Below are 25,643 nucleotides of genomic sequence, written 5' to 3'. Positions count from 1 at the left end.
GTAGGGAGCAAGGAGCAGGTCCTAGTGAGTTGTGCTTTTGTGTAAGAATCCCTGGCCAGTGGTAGCAGTACCCTATACTCAAACACAGAACAGTATCAGCATCATCTTTGTTTGCAGGATTACAAGGTTTTGTGAAAATTAGAGGAGTACATTTTCTCCACTTTGTAAGATGTGTGGGTTTTTTTCATTTGTACATATGTCTCTTAGCATTGACCTGCTACACTTATAAAACAGTGGTACATCTTGTAACAGTGCTTTCTTAGAACTGAGGAATTCGTTTTCTCATTACTCTGTGAAGCAGTATATAGCTCAGCACAGTAAACCCTCACTTAACATCATCAATAGCTTCTTAGAAACTGAGACTTTAAGCCAAATGACATGCAATAAAACCAATTTGACTCCAGGCTAATTGACACAAATAAGAGTTAAGTTCTTATAGTATATTTCTAGTCAGAAATGCAAAATCAAACTTTAAAATAAAGACCAAAACACTTCTAGTATCAAATTTTGAAATAAAAATGAGGTATGCATACATTTAAGAAAGATTAATAAGAACAACTAAGATAGTTATTTACCCTGTTGGGGACAGTGGCTAACGTCTGTGATCCCAGCACTTTGGGAGGCCAAGGCAAGAGATCACTTCAGGCCATTAGTTTAACATTAGTCTGGGTAACATAGCAAGACCCTGTCCCTACAAAAAAAAATTTTTAATTAGCCAGGCATGGTCATGCGCCTGTAGTCCCAGCTACTCCTAGGCTCAAGGAGTATCACTTGAGCCTAGGTATCCGAGGCTTCAGTGAATTATAATGGCGCCACTGCACTCCAGCCTGAATGACAGAGCAAAATTGTTTCATTTAAAAAAAAAAGTTATTTACCCAATTATTCCAGTTCTAGCTTATGGCCAGAGCCTATCCTGGCAGCTCAGGGCCCCAAGTGGGACCAGCACTGGATCCAGAGGACCCAGAGAGACGTGGGGAGAAGGGGCTAACTTCACACAGTGGTCCTGCTGGGAACTGATTTTTTTTTTTTCTCATCAATTTTACAACAAAGCAACATTGAACAAAATGAGGTTATTTGATGACCTGTTGTAGTTATAAATTGGGTGTTAGACTTTGCCACTTTCCAGCTGACATTAAGTTCTAGTCTCTGATTTAACAGTTAGGGGAGGATGAAATGATACTGTTTAGCACAGCACTCTGACTCCTAGCAGAGAGTTGGATTTGCCCTGGAAGGCGGTAGGTGTGCCTGCTCAACACCTGCAGGTGTTACCGTGTGACACAGCACAGGTAGCACTTAAGGTTGGGATCATTGCTGATCCCAGTGTAAAATACCTGTTCCTGGACAAGGAAATGGAAAGTGAAATTTGCAATTTGTCCTCTGTATTATTTTTTGTCAGGGTAGATAGCTAAACACTAAAAAGTTAAAAGTAGAAACAAATGTTTATAACAAAAAGCTGCTTCATGAAATGTCATTGTTTTACTGCATCTTGACAAAGAATGGCAGCCACTTTAGAAACTCAAAAGATGATTTTTTTTTTTATAATGTGTGGAAAGGGTTAGTCTTACATTTTATTTTTTGAGACAGTCTCCAGCTGTTGCCCTGGGTAGAGTGCTCAGGTGTCATAGCTCACAGCAACCTCAAATTCTTGGGCTCAAGCGATCCTCTTGCCTCTGTTTTTCTTTTTTCTTTCTTTCTTTCTTTCTTTTTTTTTTTTTTTTGTAGAAACAGCGTTGCACTTTGCTCAGGCTGGTCTCAAACACGTGAGCTCAAGCACTCTACCTGCCTCGGCCTCCCAGAGTGCTGGGATTACAGGTGTGAGCCACTGTGCCCCACCTATGATTTTTCTTTTTTTTTTTTTTTAATCTTCTTTCCCCCTGTCCTTGCTGTGGGTAGGGCTTTCTGCCGGGCCATGGTGGGGCCTGGGCAGGGCTTTCTGCTGGGCTGTGGTGGGGCCCGGGCAGTGCAAGGGCGGAGGCTTGGGACCCAGAGTGCAGGGACCACCTCAGTGTGGACAGAGCCACCTCTGCACCGTCACCCCACACCCCCCCCCTTTTTTTTTTGTCTGTCTTGGATAATATCAGGGTGCAATGTAATAAGTTAGATTAACATGCTAGCTTGCATCTTGTCGGGGGAAATAGGTAGGTCCCCAGAGCATGGAGAGGGAGGAACTTCCACATTACCCTGTTACATGTCAGACTGAAGGGAATTGTGAGCTAATGCCTGGTCCTCCACAGCTTGGGACAGATGTGGGGAAGGGGTCTACCTTTTGTGTGAGGTTTCTTGCCCAAGGGAAGCTAAGCAGTCCTGGGTTGTTTGGGAGGGGGAGGGGGAGAGAGAGAAAGAAACACACAGACAGGGCCATTAAGTCTTGCCATTTTGTTATCAGGCAGCCCACCCCACTCCTGCCCAGGAACTAGTCAGAAGCCCAAGCCACCACATTTTCTGCTTGTTCCTCTGTACACTCGAGCAGGTCTTGGAGGCCTTTCATCACTACACCAGACAGACCCATGGCAATCTTTTGGGATTTTTGTTTTTCCCTGAATGGCAGTGATTTGTACCAGTCCAGCCTTCAAGAGTGAGAGCCAGGATAAAATAGAGAATTTATTTTTATATTATGTCATCTTGTGCAAAGACTGCTGTATAATCAGGGGTCACAAATCTAAGGGATCAGGCCGTAAAGTCATTTTGCCCATGAGTTGGAAAGTCATTTTGCCCATGAGTTGGGTTACAACACATTCATTCATTGTAAACAATCGCCAATAGTCACTGCCATAATTTATTCTTACCAGTGAGTTGGGTTTTCAAGTGACAGAGTAAGCTATCAGAAATAAGCAACGACAAGTTGTAATTTGTGAGTGTTGGCAAAGACTTTGTGAGACGTCGGGTACCACCACCACATCTTCGAGATGAGCAAATGAAAGCCCAGAGAAGGGAAGAGACTTGCCCAAGGTCACACAGAGGGTTAGGGCCATGTTGAAGACTGAAGCAAAGGTGATTCTTGGCACTGAGAGGTTAAGGACCCGAAGATGAACGATTATTCCAAGGCACGAAATGAAAGGAAAACGGAGTCCTGGTTCTGTGTGGTCGAACCTGGGTGCAAGTGGAGTGAACTCTCTGAACAGGAAAGAACTCCACACGTGGCTAATGGCTGCTGGCGATTTAAAGGGGCAGGGGGGCAGGGATTGGTACATTTATTATTTCCTGGGCAGGACATAGACTCGATCCTTGCTGGGCGGGTCAGTACATTCGCCCCTGTCTGTCCTTAGGTCTTACTACTCCACTTCCTGATGACACAGTGAGTAGGATTTTACTCCAGTTTTATTCCTAGGAGTTGATATAAAGGGTTTTTCACTTATTTGACCCTATTCACCTTCTCCAGGAAGATTACAGGTAGTAATGTCAGAAACTGAGCAAGGGATGGTGAGACCTAGTTTGTAGTGGGTTCTTTTTGGTTTGGTTGTCATGAGTGCTCTGCATAGCTTAGAAACCTCTCAGGGGAAATAATAATCATCTCTCCAAGGAGTGCCAGTGCTAGTGCAGGCTGGCATGTTGCTGTGCTGGCTGATAAATTCCTGGCATTGAGAGTCTATACAGGAGAAAGTGGCTGACTTGTTTTCTTGCTCTGTTGTATGCCAATCATGGAAATGTAGCTCTTGTGCCTTGTCATGTGCCCAGAGTAAGTTAAATGTGTTTGCTTTTATTTTATATTTACACACACACAAACATACACACAGGATGCCCAAAAAAAAAGGGTACGCGTTTTAAGAAAGGAAAAAAACATCAATATATTCTGATGACATTTGTTATCTTGTATACCGTATCTTGTATCTATTGTAATTGCAAAAGTCAAACGTGACTTGAGCATTACAATTTCAATCCAGTTTTTTTTCCTTTCTTAAAACATGTATACTTTTTTTGGCACCCTCTGTATATATACACATACACACAGCAGTCTGAACACAGGAAGTGCTTTTAAAATAGGACGTCTTAGAGAATATGTAAACACTGCCTTTTCTTCAGATGGACATGGAGGTGCCAAAAAACCTTGGTTACTATGACTGACTTGTATAAATACTCCATATGGTATATTTTATACAGTTATCTAGAGGTATTTCCTCATTTTGAATTAAATAAAAGGCAAATTTGACATGTGGGGGAAGGGCAGGTTGTATTTCTTGTCTGATCTGGGGAATTTTATATTCCTGAAGTCTGTAATTAGGTGCGGGTGCTGATTGTTTATTTATTAAAACAAAGCTGGGGGCAGGAGTGAGGGGAGCACCACACAGTGAAAAATGTTCTATGGCAGACATCTGAGCTTCACTTCAAAGCACGGGCTGCAGAGAAATGTAAATTCATTGGCTTAATTGGAAGAGAGTATTTATAGAAATTGAATGATCCAGTAAAACTAAAAGCCTGGCTTCTTTCGTCTTCAGAGACCTGCTTTAGTAAATGCTGTTCTGAAAGCTCTTTCCTGCAAAGTGGACTTTGCCATCTCATTTCTGGCCTCCTGGAGGTCAGTAGCTTTGGCCTAGTGCTATCACTTGGCTCATATTTACTAAGTACTTTTCTTTTTTTGGCTTTGGATTATACCGAAAACATACATGGAAAGAAAAAGACGTTGATGTACACCAAAGTTTTCTGATATTTTTGTATAGTTCCTCAATTTGATTTTAATAACTTAGAAATAAACTTTTTTTTAAGCAAGTACCTTTTGAAAATCTTGCCCATCAAACCCATTCCCATCTACCCTGCCGTCCTTTGACTGTTTATGCAAATTCAAAAAATTTAGAAACATTATTTTTCCTCGTTCTTAGGACAAGTAACAACAGATGTTACTCTGCACCTTGTTTTTCTTTTTTTTTCTTTTCCTTCCCCCCACCCCCTCCCTCCTTTTCTCTCTCTCTGCTCTCCTCTTCCCCCACCCTCTACCGTGTCATTAATTGTCATTATGGCCTCATATCAAAGTTGAATACATAGAATTCATGCTTCTCCATTCCTGTGATGCTTCACTAAGAATCATGTATTCCACCTCCATCCAGGTTAATACAAATGCTGCAAAATCTCCATTTTTTTAATGGCTGAATATTATTCCATGGTGTACATATACCACGGCTTACCAATCCTTTTCTTGGTTGAGGGGCATTTAGGCTGTTTCCACATTTTGGCGATTGTAAATTGAGCTGCGATAAACAGTCTAGTACGAGTGTCTTTATAATAAAAGGGTTTCTTTCCTTCTGGAGAGATGCCCAGTAATGGGATTGCAGGATCAAATGGGAAGTCTAGGTTGAGTGCTTTGAGGTTTCTCCATACTTCCTTCCAAAAAAGGTTGTACTAGTTTGCAGTCCCACCAGTAGTGTAAAAGTGTTCCCTTCTCTCCACATCCACGCCAGAATCTGCAGTTTTGAGATTTTGTGATGTGGGCCATTCTCGCTAGTGTTAGGTGATATCTCAGGGTTGTTTTAATTTGCATTTCTCTAATAATTAGGGATGATGAGCATATTTTCATGTTTGCTAGCCATTCGTCTGTCTTCTTTAGAGAGGTTCTGTTCATCTCTCTTTCCCATTGATGTATGGGGTTATTGGCTTTTTTCATGTGGATTAAATTAAGTTCTTTATACATTCTAGTTATGAAGTTTTTGTGTGATTCAAAATATGCAAATATCCTTTCCCATTGGGTAGGTTGTCTATTTGCTTTGGTTGTTGTCTCCTTAGCTGTACAGGAGCTTTTCAGTTTAATTAAACCCCATTTGTTTATTTTTGTTGTTACAATTGCCATGGCAGTCTTCTTCGTGAAGTCTTTCCCCAGGCTGATATCTTCCAGTGTTTTTCCTATGCTTTATTTGAGGATTTTTATCGTTTCATGCCTTAAATTTAAGCTCTTAATCCATCTTGAATGAATTTTTGTGAGTGGAGAAAGGTACGGGTCCAAGTTTCACTCTTTTACATGTGGATATCCAGTTCTCCCAGCACCGTTTATTGAATAAGGAGTCTTTCCCCCAGTGTACGTTCTTATTTGATTGTAAGTTGTCAGTTTCATTTCCTGGTTTTCTATTTGATTCCAAATGTCTATGTTTCTATTTTTGTGCCAGTACCATGCTGTCTTGACCACTAGGGCCTTGTAATACAGCCTAAAATCTGGTATGATGATACCCTGGCTTTATTTTTATTACTAAGAACTGCCTTAGCTATACGGGTTTTTTCCTGGTTCCATACAAAATGCAGAATGGTTTTTTCCAAGTCTTGAAAATAGGATGTTGGTATTTTAATAGGGATGGCATTGAATCGGTAAATTGCTCTGGGAAGTGTAGACATTTTAACAATGTTGATTCTTCCCAGCCATGAGCATGGTATGTTCTTCCATTTGTTAATATCTTCTGCTATTTCCTTTCTTAAGGTTTCATAATTTTCTTTATAGAGGTCTTTCACCTCTTTTGTTAGGTATATTCCTAGGTATTTCATTTTCTTTGGGGCTATGGTGAAGGGAGTTGTGTCCTTAATTAACCTCTCATATTGGCTATTATTGGTGTATACAAAGGCTACTGACTTGTGGACATTGATTTTATATCCTGAGACATTACTGTATTTTTTGATGACTTCCAGGAGTCTTGTGGTTGAGTCTTTGGGGTTCTCTAAGTATAAGATAATATTGTCAGCAAAGAGGGGAAGTTTGACCTCCTCTGCTCCCATTTGGATTCCCTTTATTTTCTTGTCTTGCCTAATTGTATTGGCTACAACTTCCAGCACTATGTTGAATAGTAATGGTGACAGAGGACAACCTTGTCTGGTTCCAGTTCTAAGAGGAAAAACTTTCAGTTTAACTCCATTCAGTAAAATATTAGCTGTGGGTTTGTCATAGATAGCTTCAATCCGTTTAAGAAATGTGCCACCTATGCCTAAACTCTTCAGTTGTAGAAAAGGATGTTGGATTTTATCAAATGCTTTTTCTGCATTATTGAGAGGATCATATAGGCTTTGTTTTTGCTTTTGTTGATATGGTGAACAATGTTTATGGATTTACGTATATTAAACCAGCCTTGCATCCCTGAGATGAAACCTACCACCTCCAGCATATGGGGCTGGCGCCCTACCCCTTTGAGCCACAGGCGCTGCCCCGATGTATGACTTTTTTGATGATAAGCTGTAATCTATTGGCTAGGATTTTGTGAAATTAATCATTAGTGAAATTGATCTGAAGTTCTCCTTATTAGTTGGGTCTTTTCCTGGTTTTGGTATCAGGGTGATGTTTGCTTCATAAAACATGTTGGGGAAGATTCCTTCCCTGTCCATTTTTTGGAATAATTTCTGCAGTACGGGAATAAGCTCTTCTTTGAAAGTTTGATAGAATTCTGGTGTGAAGCCATCCGGACCAGTGCATATTTTTGTTGGGAGATTTTTTATTGTTTCTTTGATCTCAGTGCTTGAAATTGGTCTGTTCAGGAGATCTGTTTCATCTGGGCTAAGTCTAGGGAGAGGGTGTGATTCCAAATATTGATCCATTTTCTTCACATTGTCAAATTTCTGGGTATTATTCAGAGATAATCTCTTGTATCTCTGTGGCATCAGTTGTTATTTCCCCTCTATCATTTCTGATTGAGGTTACTAGAGATTTTATTTTTTTAGTTCTAGTTAGTCTGGCCAAAGGTTGATCTGTTCTATTTATTTTTTCCAAAAACCAACTCCTTGTTTCATTAATTTTTTTAATGATTCTTTTGTTTTTAATTTCATTAATCTCTAATTTAATTTTGGATATTTCTTTTCTTCTGCTGGGTTTAGACTTAGATTGTTCTTCTTTTTCCAATTCCATAAGATGGCTTGTGAGTTTCTTGATGTGCTCTCTTTCTGTTTTTCGAATGTAGGCTTCTAAAGTGATAAATTTTCCTCTCAGGACTGCTTTTGCTGTATCCCACAAAACCAAAACAAAGTTTTGATAGCTTGTGCCTTCATTGTTGTTATATTCAAGGAAGTTAATGATTTTCTTTTTTATTTCTTCCTGCACCCAACTGTCATTCAGCATAAGGTTGTTTAACTTCCATGCCTTTCTGTGAAGTTGAATGTTTTTGTTAGAGTTGAATTCCACTTTTAGTACCTTGTGGTCTGAGAAGATGCAAGGTAAAATTTTAATTCTTTTGATTCTATTGATGTTGTTTTGTGTCCTAGGATATGATCATTTTTGGAGACTGTTCCATGGGACGATGAGAAGAATGTGTATTCTTTAACTTTGGGATGGAGTGTTCTATATACGTCTATCAAGCACAGTTGTCCCAGGGTCTCATTTATATCTCTTATATCTTTGTTTAATTTCTGTTTAGAGGATCGGTCCAGCTCTGAGCGAGGGGTGTTAAAGTCCTCTGTTATCATGGTGTTATAGGGTATCATATTGCTCAGACTAAGTGAGGTCTGTGTCAAGAATCTAGGAGCATTTAAATTGGGTGCATAAATATTTAGAATTGAAATGTCTTCTTGTTGTATTTTTCCCGTGACCAATATGAAGTGACCACATTGTCTTTTGACTTTAGTTGTTTTAAATCCACACGTATCTGAAAATAAGATTGCAATCCCTCTTTTCTTCTGAATTCCATTTACCTGAAAAACTGACTTCCAACCCTTAACTCTGAGTTTTAATTTTGACATGAGGTGTGTCTCCTGCAGTCAGTAAATAGATGGCTTGTGTTTTTTAATCCAATCAGCCAATCTATGCCTCTTCAGTAGGGAATTCAAGCCATTAACATTTATTGAGATAATTGATAAGTGTGGTAGTATTCTATTCGTCTTATTTTGTGAGAGTCCATTGCTTAGTTTTGTCTTTTGCATCAGTGTAGAAGCTAGGTTCTGTCCTTTAATTTCTGAGTTCTTACTTTGCTATTGATCCATTGTGATGGTCAGTGTGTAGAACAGGTTGAAATATTTCCCGTAGAGCTGGTCTTGTGGCAAATTTCCTCAATGTTTGCATATCAGTAGAAGATTTGATTTCTCCATCAATTTTAAAGCTTAGCTTAGCGGGATATAGAATTCTGGGCTGGAAATTATTCTGTTTAAGTAGATTAAAGGTAGATGACCATTGTCTTCTTGCTTGAAAAGTTTCATAAGAGAAGTCCATGGTCACCCTCATGGATTTGCCCCTGTAGGTCAGTTGGCACTTACTCCTGGCAGCTTGAAGAATCTTTTCTTTTGTCTTGACTTTGGACAGGTTCATCGCAGTGTGTCTTGGAGAAGCTCTATTTGAGTTGAGGCGACCAGGGGTCCAAAATCCCTCTGAAAGGAGTATGTCTGAATCTTTGATGATATTTGGGAGATTTTCATTTATAATATTCTCTAGAATGGCTTCCATTCTTCTGGGGCATTCTTCTTCCCCTTCTGGGATACCTATAACTGGTATGTTTGCAGGCTTCATAAGGTCCCATAATTCTGTCAGTGAACGTTCTGCTTTCTCTGTCTTCTTTTCTGCCTCTTTAACTGAGTTATCTCAAGAGCTTTATCTTCTCCCTCTGAGATTCTTTCTTCTGCAATGTCTAATCTGTTGTTGATACTTTCTATTGCATCTTCAAGTTCCCTAATAGGCTGCATCAGTTCTTTCAGCTCTGCTATATCCTTTCTATATTCTTCATATCATTCATCTTCTATTTGATTCTGTTTTTGGATTTCCTTTTGGTTACTTTCCACTTTCTTAGCCATTTTCTTCATTGTTTTCTGGTTGTATTCTACTTTCTCAGCAGTTTCCTTCATTGTTTTCATCATCTGCATTTTAAATTCCCCTTTCTGTCATTTCTTTATGGGTGGAATCCTCTGGAGTAGCTACCTCACAGTTCCTTGAAGGGGTGGGTTGCTCTGGACTGGTATTTCATGTTGACTGGATTTTTCTCCTGATTCTTCTTCACGAGTGTTTTCTTGTATCTATTTCCTTGCCCTACTTTTCCTTTCACTTTCTCTTGCTCTTTAAGTTACTGTACCTCTGGCCTAAAGTTTTGATGAGTCTTTTTGGTACAGGACCAGAAGGATAAGAAGACTGAAGAGCAAGAAGGGAAAAAATATTTTAAAACGAAAGAAAGAAAAAAGAGAAAGGAGAGGGGGTGAGTATAAGGAAATACTGACAAAAAGAAAAGAGGTACTAAAAGAAGGAGACAGGAGTAATATTGGTGTACAGTAGGGTACTTTGACCCAACATTAAAAACCCTCAACCTCTAGGGGTGCTGGGTTGGGTGGTTCCCTTGAGGTCAGCAGTTCTTTGCCAGCCTGAGCAGACACGCTCAGACCCTCTACCCCACCTCCACCAGGTAGAGAGGAAAGACAAAAATACTATAAATCAAACTGAAACAAAGAAATGAAAACCCTTACAGGATAAAATTGGGTGGAAAAAAGCAAATAATAGGGGCAGAAACACGAGCAAAAATGAAGTTCTAATTGTTAAAGAAGGCAAAAATGGAAGATTGTATTTAAACTAGAAAAGTGAAGAAAGAAAAGAGAAAAAAGGAAAAGAAAGAAAAAAGAAAAATCTAGAGAAAAAATCTTGAAATTAAGAATAAAAAAACGCAAAATCTAAAAACCAAAACAGTACATATATCTTGCTGAATATTGTTTGGGCAACAGGGGATCTTCTGAGATATGAAATGTTAATCATAAGGCTGATACAGCTGTACGAGATGGAGACTGGAGTCCTCTGCTGATTTCTCAGACCCCACAGGCTTGGGAGCCCAAAGGTGGTTCTCAACCTTCCTAATGCCGTGACCCTTTAATACAGTTCCTTATGTTGTGGTGATCCCCAACCATAAAATTATTTTCATTGTTACTTCATAACTGTAATTTTGCTACTGTATGAATCGTAATGTAAATATCTGATATGCAGGATGTATTTTCTTTTTTCTTTTTGGTTATTGGCCGGGGCTGGCTTTGAATCCGCCACCTCTGGCATATGGGACCGGCGCCCTACTCCTTGAGCCACAGGCGCCGCCCGCAGGATATATTTTCATTGGTTGCGACCCACAGGTTGAGAACCACTCCTCCAGACTGTGAACCTTGGCTAAGCAGAAGCTTTCGCTCTCCTGACGTGGCTGCCAGCATATCCAGTACGCCAAAACTGGTCTCACTCTATGCCTCTGAAGGCCAAGGCTGTGATCTGCCAAACACGTAGATTTCTGCTCTTCTCCAGCATCTTAGTCCCCGCCTTTGGGCAGCTCAGTCACTAGATTACTCACCCAAGGTCTCTTGGCCCATCCCAGCTCAGCGACCTCTAGGGGCAACCCACAGCCGAACTGTATTAGCTCCTTTCCAGCTCAGTGGCTCAGTCCAGGGCCCCATACAATGCCCAAAGTCATCCGCACACTTGCCCAAGATCTCCCAAGGCAGTTAAATTGAGTGCCCAAGTCCAAAAAACCCAAAACAGCCTGCAGGTAAGGCTTTTCCTGCTGGCAGTCTCGCTGTTGCTATGGTTACAGCTGCGGGCAGCCTCCAACCGAACAAACGCACCTACCACTTGCCAGTTCTCCACTGCTTTGCCCCCCTCGTGGACCCACTGATGCCCTGTGTAATCAAAGGAACGTTTCTGGGCAGATCCCACCAGCCAGAGATGCCTGGAGTCTTCTCTCCCCGATCTCACTGTAACCGGTTACACAGAAGCTGTTACTCGGCCACCATCTTGCTCTTACTTTCTTCATTCCTTTTTTTTTTTTTTTTTAATTTTTTGAGAAGAGCCTCATTTTGTCTCCCTCAGTAGAGTGCCATAGCATCATATCTCACAGCCACCTCAAACTCCTTGGCTCAAGCAATCCTCTTGTCTCAGCCTCGCAAGTGGCTGGGACTTCAGGTGCCCACCACAACACTCGGCTATTTTTAGTACAGACAGGGTCTTGCTTTTGCTCAGGCTGGTCTCAAACTCCTAAACTCAGGCAATTCATGCACCTCAGCCTCTCAGAGTGAGTGCTAGGATTACAGGCATGAGCCACCATGCCCAGTCTGTCCAATTTTAGTATACGTGCTGCCGAAGTGAGTGCCCTATGGACTGTTTGATTCATATGCTCCTACCAACTTCTGAGTGGGTTATCAACCTTTTTTTCCAACTTTGTGTTCCTCTACTTGATTTACTCTTTGATTGGATAGGTTGTTGATCTTGTTGATGTGTAAGGGCTCTTTACATAGTGGGGAGAGTAGCTCTCCCCACTAGGGCTAGCTAGGGCTAGCTCTCAATTTATCATTGTCTTTGGTCTTTGAGATTCTTATTTGCATCATACAGAAATTATATGTTATATGGTACATTTTTTCTATTCTTTATTTTATGGTTTATGGGGTTTTTTTGTTGTTTGTTTTTTTTGAGACAGAACCTCAAGCTGTCACCCTCAGTAGAGTGCTGTGACATCACAGCTCACAGCAATCTCCAACTCCTGGGCTCAAGCGATTCTCCTGCCCCCCAAGTAGCTGGGATTACAGGCATCTGCCACAACACCTGGCTATTTTTTGGTTGCAGCCATCATTGTTCTTTGGCCAGCCCAGGCTGGATTCAAACCCACCAGCTCAGGTGTACGTGGCTGGCATCTTAGCCGCTTGAGCCACAGGCACTGAGCCTGGTTTCTGGATTTTAAGTCATAGAAACCATCCTCCTCTAACCCTCTTCCACCCACACACATAAAGGAGTTGACCCATATTATCTTGCAGAATTTCTATGCTATTACATTCTTTACATTTAAATATTTGCTCCATTTGAAGTTTATTTTGATACTCTATTAAAGCGTGGATTCAACTTTATTTTTTTCCAGTAGTTACCCAGTTGCCCTAGCCACTTAGTCAAGAAGCCCACTTTCCCCCAGTAAAATACTACCATTATAAAGTAAACATTTTGTAAATGAAAAATGGCCACTATTCCCTCGTGATACAAGAGAACCATGGGTCACCAGTTTCAGAAAGAATGTTTTGGTCCTTTTAAGGTTAAGACATCTCTTCACTTTCTCGTCTAAGGGTAATATTTACTAATGAGTGAATGAATGAAATTAACTGAACCCACCTGTTTGTTACTGGCAGGGGAGCGGTAAAATTTTACATCTTGGCACAAATGCCTAGATTTATCTTAAGACAATGTCTCCTTTGTCTCAAAGTATTTATTTCTTTATCACAATGCCTGAAGCTGAAGCATTTCTTGTTACTGAAGGATCGTGCCTTTGAGAGGCCCAGCTCTCAAACTGTGCGCCTCAGACCAGCAGCACAAGCATCTCCGGGAAGCTTGTCAGAAATGCAGATTGCCATCCTTGAGGTACAGAATGGGAGCCCAGTGTAGATGGGCCCTGCCATCTGAATGTAATAGGCCTTCCAAGTGATTCTGAGCATGCTCAAGTTTGAGACCTTGTGACCTTAGGAGCCACGTTTCATTTTAATAATGGCAAATTGTAACCCTGTAGCACTACCTTGTGGTAGTCCTTATCTTCTTGACATGTGAAAATGTAAAGACTAGCGGGAAGTGACAGTATCTGTTCCTTGACAGTGGTATTCTCAGAGTAGGAAACTTTTCTGGGTTTTATCAGAAGTTACAAGGATGCCTCACTATTGCTTTGGATTAGTATATCTTACATCCAAAATATTGCTACTGGGTCAGTGCTTCCCTTTGTCATGTAATAAAAAAACCAGCAAAACTGGTTTCTATAATATGCTGGGAAGTTTTGTAGCATTAGAGGACTTGTCTCACCCCTACAAAAGCATCATTGTTTCTTCTCATTCCTTGCCCCTCTGCCTTTAAAAATAATTTGATACCAGAATAGAACACTTCTGATGACTGTTAGCCACACCGTAATGGTAATTATATTTGACAGGTTAAGGCAGAGTTCCCATAAACAGCAGTACCCTCTGAGCCTAATTGCCAACCAAGGTTCGGCTTAGAGCAGTGGTTCTAAAACTCTTCCAGACATTAGAATCCACGGAATAGCTTTTTAAAATCCTGCTACCCAGACCACACCTATATAACTAAATGCATATCTCAGGGACCAGGATTTTTTTTAAAAATTGCCCAGTTGATTCCAAGGTATATCCAAGTTTGAGAAGCAGGAACTTGTACATTCTTTTTAAAGTAATTTTGGTTATAATAATAGGGCCCATAGAGAGACCAAATATCACATGATCCTGAATGCTAGTAAAATTAGAATAAATTTGTAGTTTAAATAGAAAGTTGTTTGTAACCTAAATCAACTCCTTTTGAAATGACTTTCTCATGTTATACAGAACCCATGTTGCAGTGTGCATTTCTCTCCATCCTCTGTATTTCATTGTAATAGTCTTGCTGATTGATTTTTTGTTGGTTGCAAGCAAAGCGATAAAATGCCATTGGACGCCGTGCCAGAGAGGTTAGTACTGGACTTCCCTATTTGGCTCCATTTTGATCCATTTAGAAGATTGATTCCAACCCTCCTTGGAGACTCTGACCTACTACTGAAGCTTCTGCTGTCTTTGAGAGCTCCTGGGAAAGCTATAGTCCTTTTTAGATCTTTTCCTGCCTTTTGACCCTTCAGATACTGCCTTATCCACAGCAGCAGTTGACAGTCCTCGTAGAAGCCGATGGTTTTCTTTATTGACAGTGCTGCCCAATTTTTCCTGTAGCGAGTCGAGTCATAGTTGGCTGAAAAGGGAGATGAAGATTAAGAACAAAACTTTCTAAACATCCTTCTTTCCCTGAAGACAGGCCTCACTCATAATAAAGTAAGCATTCTTTTGCAGAGGCCCTGGGGCAAGGGTGTCCCAAAAGCTTTCACACTGGAGTGATGTTTGGGTCATATACCATGTGATACTAGGGTGGGGACAAAAAGAAATTCTCTCATTCCTTTTACAACTCTAGACAATTCTGGAGCCAGTCCTGAGGAATCCAGAAAAAAACTCATGAAATGATACCCAGCTGAGACTTGCCACAGCCGCCCCACTTGTTTAAGCTAGGCAGGGTTTAATGTGTTTAGCTACCAACTAAGTCACAAGTCAAGAGACTTTTCTTATTCTTCAACTTTTGCTTTGGATTCTATGATGAGTTTTGAAGTATATTTTGTTTACTTTAGGTTCGTAACTGTAATCTAGTAAAAGTTTCTGGTAGCATTTGCCAGGTTCTGGTCAGCCTTGCTCGGAGATGGTAAGGGGAAAATCAATGAAAGAGGTAAACTCACTCACTTTATTACGAGGTGAGGGAGGCTTCAGAGACTCTAGCAGGTGTTCAAGCCCTTGGAGAGGATTTTGTGGAATTTTCTAATCCTCTCTTCACCTGATACAAATGAAGAAACTGAGGCCCAGGGAGGATCTGTAACTTGGCCTGGTTTCTTGCCAGTCCTCCAGTCTCCCCATTTAAAAAAATAAAAATTATATTTTGCAAACTGACAAAAAGAATTATACAACAGAAATAGCACTCATTTTAATGTATCTGTTCTTGTAGTTTCTTATTTTATTCACCTTTATAAACCACTCTGAGAACGTTGTCATAAAGAGCATTCTCCTAAATTGGAATGTGATTCAAACAGTCCTGTCTCTTTTCCTCCTTGCCTTTTATGAAATGACTGCCTACACGCACTCGCACACGTATTTTAGGGAGCAGTGCAGTGTGCGAGTACACATAGAAATAGATTTTGTAAAAAAAAAAAACAAGTGTCAGTTTTTCACTAGTTTCGCTAGTTGAAAAAAGCACCACAGTCATTACAAGATCAGATCCGTAAACTTTAATTGATTTGTAGAGATCATGAAGTTCTGTTTATCACATAGTTGAGTATTCATTGCTTTTGAAATAACCAGGTACTTATTTTGCATTTATAATGATTCATTGCAAAAAGTTAACCCTGATAGGGGAGGTGGCATCTACCCTTACATTGTTCCCACTTAATGGGAACAATGTAAGGGTAGATGGCACACCTTTTGGGTGCGGGACACAACTATAAGAGAGACTCTACCTAGCATATGCAAATATGGTAACCTAGTTGTTTGTACCCTCACATTAACCCGAAATTTAAAAAAAAAAAGTGAACCCTGATACTAGGAATCTTCAGATGAATTTTCAAGTTAATCTCATGTGGCATTCTTTGAAGTTCACTTGGGGTCAATCATCAGGAAGAGCAATGCATTTCAGGTTTGTGACTTCACTTTGCCCACAGGTGGGACTGCCAGGCTGTGAACCTGCTGGAGGAGAGGCAGTGGGAGGATGTGACGTAGATAGGGCTGCAGAGATGAAGAGAGTTTCTCCTCCGCAGCCCCTTGCCTACATCTGGAAATAAGTATAGCCTAGGGAGAAATTGTTCCTCTGACTTGTCAGGTTCAACTAGAGTACCTCTTGAGAGCCTTAGTTCTCTCTTTAATCTTCTAATTAATAAGCATCTGTTGAGGTAGCATCTAGGGCCTAGAATTGTTGCAAGGTATATAGGCTAGAGATAGTGAAGAAATAAGTCGGTTAGAAAATAAACTCTTGTGAAAAGGAGACAAACTCTCAGGGTGGCCACCTACCTACACCTGCCGCCGTTGCCCTCCAGAAAGCCTTGTTTGCTCCGCCTGAGCTAAATTCCTGTTCCAATAAATTGTTGCTCTTCCTGTAATCCTCGAGCTGCTGCATGGAGCCAGGGTTCCTGATAAACTTTATAGTTTGTTATTGACTTTATCATTAGCAAAGGTTAGTATTACCATCATCCCTTTCCTGCACAACACCCTACCATTTTTTTCAAAACTTATTTAGATAAAGAACATTTTTCTTTGTATACATGTTCAATGAATTCAGTATTATCAAGTTTGTATATTTTTAGAACTATTGGATCACTATTCCAGCCCATATTTTTTTGAAAAACAACTTTTTCCTATTATTTTTTCAAGATCTTTTTACATGCATTTGAAAAACGAACATGATTTCCTGTGGGGTTCAGTTTATCTTCTGAACCTTGAGGTTGTGGTTCATTATGCAGTAGATGGTAGGTAAGCGAGACGCTTCTGAACCATCATCTATCAAAATGTTTGCCCCCGTCAGCGTAATAGGGTTAAAATCTGATTTGGAAAGTGACTGGAGGACACTGACACCTGTGAAAGAATTGTGTGTGTGTTTTTTCTATTTTGATGGCTGTATTGTAGATTTAGAAAGAGAATAGTCACACTTTGTGTCCTCATATTGAGGGTCTTTGAACCTCAGCTCAGGCCGTGCCTACCAGAGTCACTCGGCCTAGCAGCAGTCCTGACCACTCACCCAGCCCAGCTCTTCTCTGCATCTCCCTCCCAGACCATTTCTCCACTTCCCCAGCCTTAGGAAAAAGCCCACTCACGGTGCTCGCTACTGGAGCTTGAAGATAAGTTTCTGTTCTTTGTTGTTGTTTTTAAGAAAGTGGAATTCTCTTCTTAGAGCCAATAATACATCTTATCAGTGAAACTTTACTCACTTTCCAAGGGTTCCGGCTGTCCTTTAAACTCTAGGAGATTGATATAGGTAGGTCTGTTGGTAAAGCTGTGTGTGGATAGTGCACTTTTAATATTATTTTCTGCAGAAATTGTTCTAGGAGGCTTCTCAGGAAGTTATTGGGCAAAACAAATAGAGTAAGGGAGGTTCTTCCACTTCTGCCCCAGTCTGGATGTTTTGTTTTAGGATGTTTCTGTCACCTCAAAAAGTGTTCAGTCCTGTATTTCTTTGGTTTGGGATCATACGAAACGAGGTGTATGTCAGATTTCTACAGCTGTTTTTTTTTTTTTTTTTTTTTTTTTCTTAAATGATATAGCCAGGAAGAGCTTCAGGGATAGGAATGACAGGAGGGGTGTCAAGTCCCAGGGATTATCTGAAGAGACTTAGTGATCCCAGCTATAAAAACCAAAGAGCCTGTTCTGAAATTCTCCTGTTACCAACATATTGTTAAATAGTATAGTTCGGAATTGCATATTTGAGAATCAACATCACTATGTTTGCATTGATTTTTTTTTTTTTAATTGTTGGGGATTCATTGAGGGTACAATAAGCCAGGTTACACTGATTGCAATTGTTAGGTAAAGTCCCTCTTGCAATCATGTCTTGCCCCCATAAAGTGAGACACACACCAAGGCCCCACCCCCCTCCCTCCGTGCCTCTTTCTGCTTCCCCCCCCCCGATAAACATAATTGTCATTAATTGTCCTCATATCAAAATTGAGTACATAGGATTCATGCTTCTCCATTCTTGTGATGCTTTACTAAGAATAATGTCTTCCACTTCCATCCAGGTTAATACGAAGGATGTAAAGTCTCCATTTTTTTTTTTTTTTTTTTATTGTTGGGGATTCATTGAGGGTACAATAAGCCAGTTACACTGATTGCAATTGTTAGGTAAAGTCCTTCTTGCAATCATGTCTTGCCCCCATAAAGTGTGACACACACTAAGGCCCGACCCTCCTCCCTCCATCCCTCTTTCTGCTTCCCCCCCCCATAAACTTAATTGTCATTAATTGTCCTCATATCAAGATTGAGTACATAGGATTCATGCTTCTCCATTTTTGTGATGCTTTACTAAGAATAATGTCTTCCACTTCCATCCAGGTTAATACGAAGGATGTAAAGTCTCCATCTTTTTTAATGGCTGAATAGTATTCCATGGTATACATATACCACAGCTTGTTAATCCATTCCTGGGTTGGTGGGCATTTAGGCTGTTTCCACATTTTGGCAATGGTAAATTGAGCTGCCATAAACAGTCTAGTACAAGTGTCCTTATGATAAAAGGATTTTTTTCCTTCTGGGTAGATGCCCAGTAATGGGATTGCAGGATCGAATGGGAGGTCTAGGCTGAGTGCTTTGAGGTTTCTCCATACTTCCTTCCAGAAAGGTTGTACTAGTTTGCAGTCCCACCAGCAGTATAAAAGTGTTCCCTTCTCTCCACATCCACGCCAGCATCTGCAGTTTTGAGATTTTGTGATGTGGGCCATTCTCACTGGGGTTAGATGATATCTCAGGGTTGTTTTGATTTGCATTTCTCTAATATATAGAGATGATGAACATTTTTTCATCTGTTTGTTAGCCATTCGTCTGTCATCTTTAGAGAAAGTTCTATTCATGTCTCTTGCCCATTGATATAAGGGATTGTTGGCTTTCTCATGTGGATTAATTTGAGTTCTCTATAGATCCTGGTTATCAAGCTTTTGTCTGATTGAAAATATGCAAATATCCTTTCCCATTGTGTAGGTTGTCTCTTTGCTTTGGTTATTGTGTCCTTAGCTGTACAGAAGCTTTTCAGTTTAATGAAGTCCCATTTGTTTATTTTTGATGTTGTTGCAATTGCCATGGCAGTCTTCTTCATGAAGTCTTCCCCCAGGCCAATATCTTCCAGTGTTTTTCCTATGCTTTCTTTGAGGATTTTTATTGTTTCATGCCTTAAATTTAAGTCCTTTATCCATCTTGAATCAATTTTTGTGAGTGGGGAAAGGTGTGGGTCCAGTTTCAGTCTTTTACATGTAGACATCCAGTTCTCCCAACACCATTTATTGAATAGGGAGTCTTTCCCCCAAGGTATGTTCTTGTTTGGTTTATCAAAGATTAGGTGGTTGTAAGATGTTAGTTTCATTTCTTGGTGTTCAATTCGATTCCAAGTGTCTATGTCTCTGTTTTTGTGCCAGTACCATGCTGTCTTGACCACTATGGCTTTGTAGTACAGACTAAAATCTGGTATGCTGATGCCCCCAGCTTTATTTTTGTTACTAAGAACTGCCTTAGCTATACAGGGTTTTTTCCGGTTCCATACAAAATGCAGAATCATTTTTTCCAAATCTTGAAAGTACGATGTAGGTACTTTGATAGGAATGGCATTGAATAGGTAGATAGCTTTGGGAAGTATAGACATTTTAACAATGTTGATTCTTCCCATCCATGACCATGGTATGTTCTTCCATTTGTTAATATCCTCTGCTATTTCCTTTCTGAGGATTTCATAGTTTTCTTCATAGAGGTCCTTCACCTCCTTCGTTAGGTATATTCCTAGGTATTTCATTTTCTTTGAAACTATGGTGAAGGGAGTTTTGTCCTTAATTAGCTTCTCATCTTGACTGTTATTGGTGTACACAAAGGCTACTGACTTGTGGACATTGATTTTATATCCTGAAACATTACTGTATTTTTTGATGACTTCTAGGAGTCTTGTGGTTGAGTCTTTGGGGTTCTCTAAGTATAAGATCATGTCGTCAGCAAAGAGGGAGAGTTTGACTTCCTCTGCTCCCATCTGGATTCCCTTTATTTCCTTGTCTTGCCTAATTGTATTGGCTAGAATTTCCAGCACTACGTTGAATAGTAAAGGTGACAGAGGACAACCTTGTCTGGTTCCAGTTCTAAGAGGAAAAGCTTTCAGTTTTACTCCATTCAGTAAAATATTGGCTGTGGGTTTGTCATAGATAGCTTCAATCAGTTTTAGAAATGTGCCACCTATGCCTATACTCTTCAGAGTTCTAATTAGAAAAGGATGCTGGATTTTATCAAATGCTTTTTCTGCATCTATTGAGAGGATCATGTGATCTTTATTTTTGCCTCTGTTAATATGGTGGATAACGTTTATAGACTTGCGTATGTTAAACCAGCCTTGCATCCCTGGGATGAAGCCTACTTGATCATGATGAATGACTTTTTTGATGATAAGCTGTAAGCATCAGCTAGGACTATTGGCTGATGGACTATTGGCTAGGACTTTGTTGAGGATTTTTGCATCTATATTCATGACTGAGATTGGTCTGAAATTCTCCTTTTTGTTTGGGTCTTTTCCTGGTTTTGGTATCAGGGTGATGTTTGCTTCATAGAATGTGTTGGGGAAGATTCCTTCTTCCTCAATTTTTTGGAATAATTTCTGCAGTACAGGAATAAGCTCTTCCTTGAAGGTTTGATAGAATTCTGGTGTGAAGCCATCTGGACCAGGGCATTTTTTGGTTGGAAGATTTTTTATTGTTTCTTTGATCTCAGTGCTTGAAATTGGTCTGTTCAGGAGCTCTATTTCTTCCTGGCTAAGTCTAGGGAGAGGGTGTGATTCCAAATATTGATCCATTTCCTTCACATTGTCAAATTTCTGGGCATAGAGTTTCTGGTAGTATTCAGAGATGATCTCTTGTATCTCTGTGGGATCAGTTGTTATTTCCCCTTTATCGTTTCTGATTGAGGTTACTAGAGATTTTACGTTTCTATTTCTAGTTAGTCTGGCCAATGGTTTATCTATTTTATTTATTTTTTCAAAAAACCAACTCCTTGTTTCATTAATTTTCTGAATGATTCTTTTGTTTTCAATTTCATTGATCTCTGATTTGATTTTGGAGATTTCTTTTCTTCTACTGAGTTTAGGCTTAGATTGTTCTTCTTTTTCCAATTCCATAAGATCTCTTGTGAGATTGTTGGTGTGCTCTCTTTCTGTTTTTCGAATGTAGGCATCTAAAGCGATGAATTTTCCTCTCAAAACAGCTTTTGCAGTATCCCGCAGGTTTTGGTAGCTTGTGTCTTCATTGTTGTTATGCTCAAGGAAGTTAATGATTTCCTGTTTTATTTCTTCCTGCACCCATCTGTTATTCAACAGAAGATTGTTTAATTTCCATGCCTTTGGATGGGGTCGAGCATTTTTGTTAGAGTTGAGTTCCACCTTTAGTGCCTTATGGTCTGAGAAATACAAGGTAAAATTTCAATTCTTTTGATTCTGTTGATATTTGTTTTGTGTCCCAGGACATGATCAATTTTGGAGAATGTTCCATAGGGTGATAAGAAGAATGTATATTCTTTATCTTTGGGGTGGAGTGTTCTATATGCGTCTGTCAAGCACAGTTATTCTAGGGTCTCATTTAAATCTCTTATATCTTTGTTTAATTTCTGTTTAGAGGATCTGTCCAGCTCTGTAAGAGGAGTGTTAAAGTCCCCTGTTATGATGGTATTATCAGATATCATATTGGTCAGACTGATGAAGGTCTGTTTCAAGAATCTGGGAGCATTTAAATTGGGTGCATAGATATTTAGAATTGAAATGTCTTCTTGTTGTATTTTTCCCTTGACCAATATAAAGTGACCATCTTTGTCTTTTTTGACTTTAGTTGCTTTAAATCCACATGTATCTGAAAATAAGATTGCAACTCCTCTTTTCTTCTGAATTCCATTTGCCTGAAAAATTGTCTTCCAACCCTTGACTCGGAGCTTTAATTTGTCTTTTGAAGCCAGGTGTGTTTCTTGCAGACAGCAAATGGATGGCTTGTGTTTTTTAATCCAGTCAGCCAATCTATGTCTCTTCAGTGGGGAATTCAAGCCATTAACATTTATTGAGATAATCGATAAGTGTGGTAGTATTCTATTCGTCTTATTTGGTGAGAGTCCATTGCTTAGTTTTATCTTTTGCATCAGTGTGGAGGTTAGGTTCTGTCCTTTAACTTCTGAGTTCTTACTTTGATGCTGATCCATTGTGGTGGTCAGTGTGCAGAACAGGTTGAAGTATTTCCTGTAGAGCTGGTCTTATTGTGGCAAATTTCCTCAATGTTTGTATATCCGTAAATGATTTGATTTCTCCGTCAATTTTGAAGCTTAGCTTAGCAGGGTACAGAATTCTGGGCTAAAAATTGTTCTGTTTAAGTAGATTAAAGATGACCATTGTCTTCTTGCTTGGAAAGTTTCATTAGAGAAGTCTGCGGTCACTCTGATGGGTTTGCCCCTGTAGGTCAACTGGCACTTACTCCTGGCAGCTTGCAGAATCTTTTCTTTTGTCTTGACTGTGGACAGGTTCATCACAATGTGTCTTGGAGAAGCTCGGTTAGAGTTGAGGTGACCTGGGGTCCGATAGCCCTCTGAAATCAGTGTGTCAGAATCTTTGGTGATATTTGGGAAATTTTCATTTATAATATTCTCTAGTATGGCTTCCATTCCTCTGGGGCATTCTTTTTCCCCTTCTGGAATTCCTATAACTCGTATGTTGGAACGCTTCATAAAGTCCCATAATTCTGACAGTGAACATTCTGCTTTCTCTCTCTTCTTTTCTGCCTCTTTTACTATCTGAGTGATCTCAAGAACTTTGTCTTCTACCTCTGAAATTCTTTCTTCTGCATGGTCTAACCTGTTGCTGATACTTACCATTGCATCTTTAAGTTCCCTAATTGACTGTTTCAGTTCCTTCAGCTCTGCTATATCCTTTTTATATTCTTCATATCGTTCATCTCTTATTTGATTCTGTTTTTGGATTTCCTTTTGGTTATTTTCCACTTTATTAGCAGTTTCCTTCATTGTTTCCATCATTTGTTTCATTGTTTTCAACATGTGTATTCTAAATTCCCTTTCTGTCATTCCTAACATTTCTCCTCTGCAGTAGCTACCTCATGGTCACTTGGCGGGGTTTTTCTGGACTGGTTCTTCATGTTGCCTGGAGTTTTCTGCTGATTCTTCCTCATGAGTGGTTTCTTTTATCTGTTTCCTTGCCCTAATTTTCCTTTCACTTCCTCTTGCTCTTTAAGTTCTCGTGCCTGTGGACTAAGGGTTACAGGACCAGAAGGGTGAGAAGGTTGAAGAGCAAAAAAGGGATGAAAGAAAGGAGGACCGAGTGATAAGAAAAAAAAGAAAAATAGAGAAAGGAGAGGGGGTGGGTAAAAGGAATATTGACAAAAAGAAGAGAGGCACAGAAAGAGGGAGACAGAACAATATAGGTATACAGTAGGGTACTTTGAGACAACCTTAAAAAAAAAAACCACCTTCTGGGGGTGCCCAGTTGGGTGGTTCCCTTGAGGTCAGCAGCTCTTTGCTAACCTGATCAGACACAGTACCCCACCTCCACCCAGTAGAGAGGAAAGACAAAAATACTATAAATCAAACCAAAACAAGCAAACAGAAAACTTTACTGTATAAAATTGGGTGAAAAACCAAATAATAGCAGTAGAAACACTAGCAAAAATGAAGTTCTAATTATTGAAAAAGACAGCAATGGGAAATTATAATTAAACTAGAATAATTGAGAAAGAAAAAGGATCTGTATGGAAAAGGTTGAACTTATAAAACAAAACAACATCAACAACATCAAAATAAAAAAAACCCAAACAACAACAACAAAAAAAAACACAACCAAAAGCAAAGCAGTAATTATATGTTGTTGAATATTGTCTGGGAACACATGGTCTTCTGGGGTATGAGATGTTAATCACAGTTCAGATACGACTGGAGACTGCTGATTTCTCAAACCCCAGCAGGTAGACACCCTAAATCTCAAAAGGCACTTTGAACTTGTTCACTTGCTGAGTAGCAGCTTTCCCAGGAAAGTGCTTGTCGCTGGAATCACTGCTGAAGTGGCTATCCACTTACCCAGTGTGCCAAAACTGGTCTCACTCTGCCCCTGAGGGTTAGGGCTGCAAGGCGGCTCAGACCCCGCCCTTAGGCTACTTGGTCGCTGGGTTACCAGCTCCCACCCAATTCTAGCTCTGTGACCCTGAGGGTGGAGCTTGCCGGGGCACATCACTCACAATGGCTCCCTGTGACCCACCACCAAACACCATTAGCTCCGTCTGGCTCAGCGGCTCAGACTGGGGCCCTAGACAAAGGCCAAAGTTCTCCGCACTCCCGCTCAGGCTCTCCCCAAGGCAGTTCAACTGAGTGCCAAGTCCAAAGACACCAAAACAGTTCACAGGTAAGGCCTTTCTGGTTTGCAGTCTCGTTGCTACTGAACTTACAGTTGCGGGTGGGTTTAGACGGATTGAACACACGTGACCACTTGCCGGTTTTCCACTGTTTTAGTCCTCTTCTTGGGGTCCAGAAGTTTCTCGCTGACTCCTTGTATCTGCACAGGGGTGATGATAGGCAGATACCACCAGCCAGAGATGCCTGGAGTTCTATCTCCCCAGACTCACAGTGCCCAGATGCAAGAAAGCTGTTACTCGGCTGCCATCTTGCTCCGCCCACCCCTGCATTGATTTTTTTTTTTTAAATAGAAAAAATAAAATTCATCTTAACAAATTAAAGCTTTGTTAAGAGGATCTGCTTTTCCTTAATAATCAATCTGAAAGTACATTGTAGGTGTTGGACATATTAATATTTTAGTTTCTTTTCTGAAAATTTGGGAGTTACCTAACTTTGGGGAAGTAGAGAACTGATATGTAGAAATGGTCGATAGTCCAAAACTCTGCAGGTTCCATTTCCTTCCCTCTTTCCTCTCATTCACTCCTTCATTCTTTCACTAAATGTTATTTTTCAGTGTTTGTGGAGGTGTCCAACTATGTCTCCCAGATGCCCAGGCATCTTGGAATTTCTCACGGCCTTTTTGGTTCTTAGCCTTTATTCTTCTGTTTATATTCTATTTTCACCAGTTTTTCAAGTGAATTGCAAAGATGATGGGATGCACATTTTATCAACTGCCTTGACTTCTTTAGCCCTTCCTCCTCTTTTCACTGATGGACAAAGCCTTTTTCTAAGTATTTTCAGCAGTAGTTGTTTGGTTTTGCACAGGACACCACGCTGTTCCTTACTAGGTAAAGCAGAGATGTACCTTGCCCATTAAATACTGCAGGTATATCATGTTCTATGTCATGGCTATTACACATAAAACGGTTTATGTAAACATTCCCTTGTTAATGAACCGTGGTCACTTAGACTGTTTTTAACTTACGTCTTTTATAAATGCTGCAGTAAACATGCTTGTATGTGTCTCTCTGTGCACATTTTTTTAGTACTTCTCGAGGATAAATTGATTGCCAGAAGTACACTTGCAGAGTAAAAAGGTTATGCGTGTTTAACGC

General features: G+C 40.1%; 1 protein-coding gene across 3 annotated transcripts in view; it reads left to right on the top strand.

Annotated features, from left to right (window-relative positions):
* Positions 1 to 25,643, top strand: part of E2F3 (E2F transcription factor 3) — a 93,314-nt gene that overhangs the window by 40,764 nt on the left and 26,907 nt on the right. The window lies entirely within an intron of this gene.

This window comes from Nycticebus coucang, chromosome 9 (genome assembly GCF_027406575.1).
Source record: "Nycticebus coucang isolate mNycCou1 chromosome 9, mNycCou1.pri, whole genome shotgun sequence".
Taxonomy (NCBI): Eukaryota; Metazoa; Chordata; class Mammalia; order Primates; family Lorisidae; genus Nycticebus; species Nycticebus coucang.
This window is presented reverse-complemented; position numbering and strand designations above follow the sequence as displayed.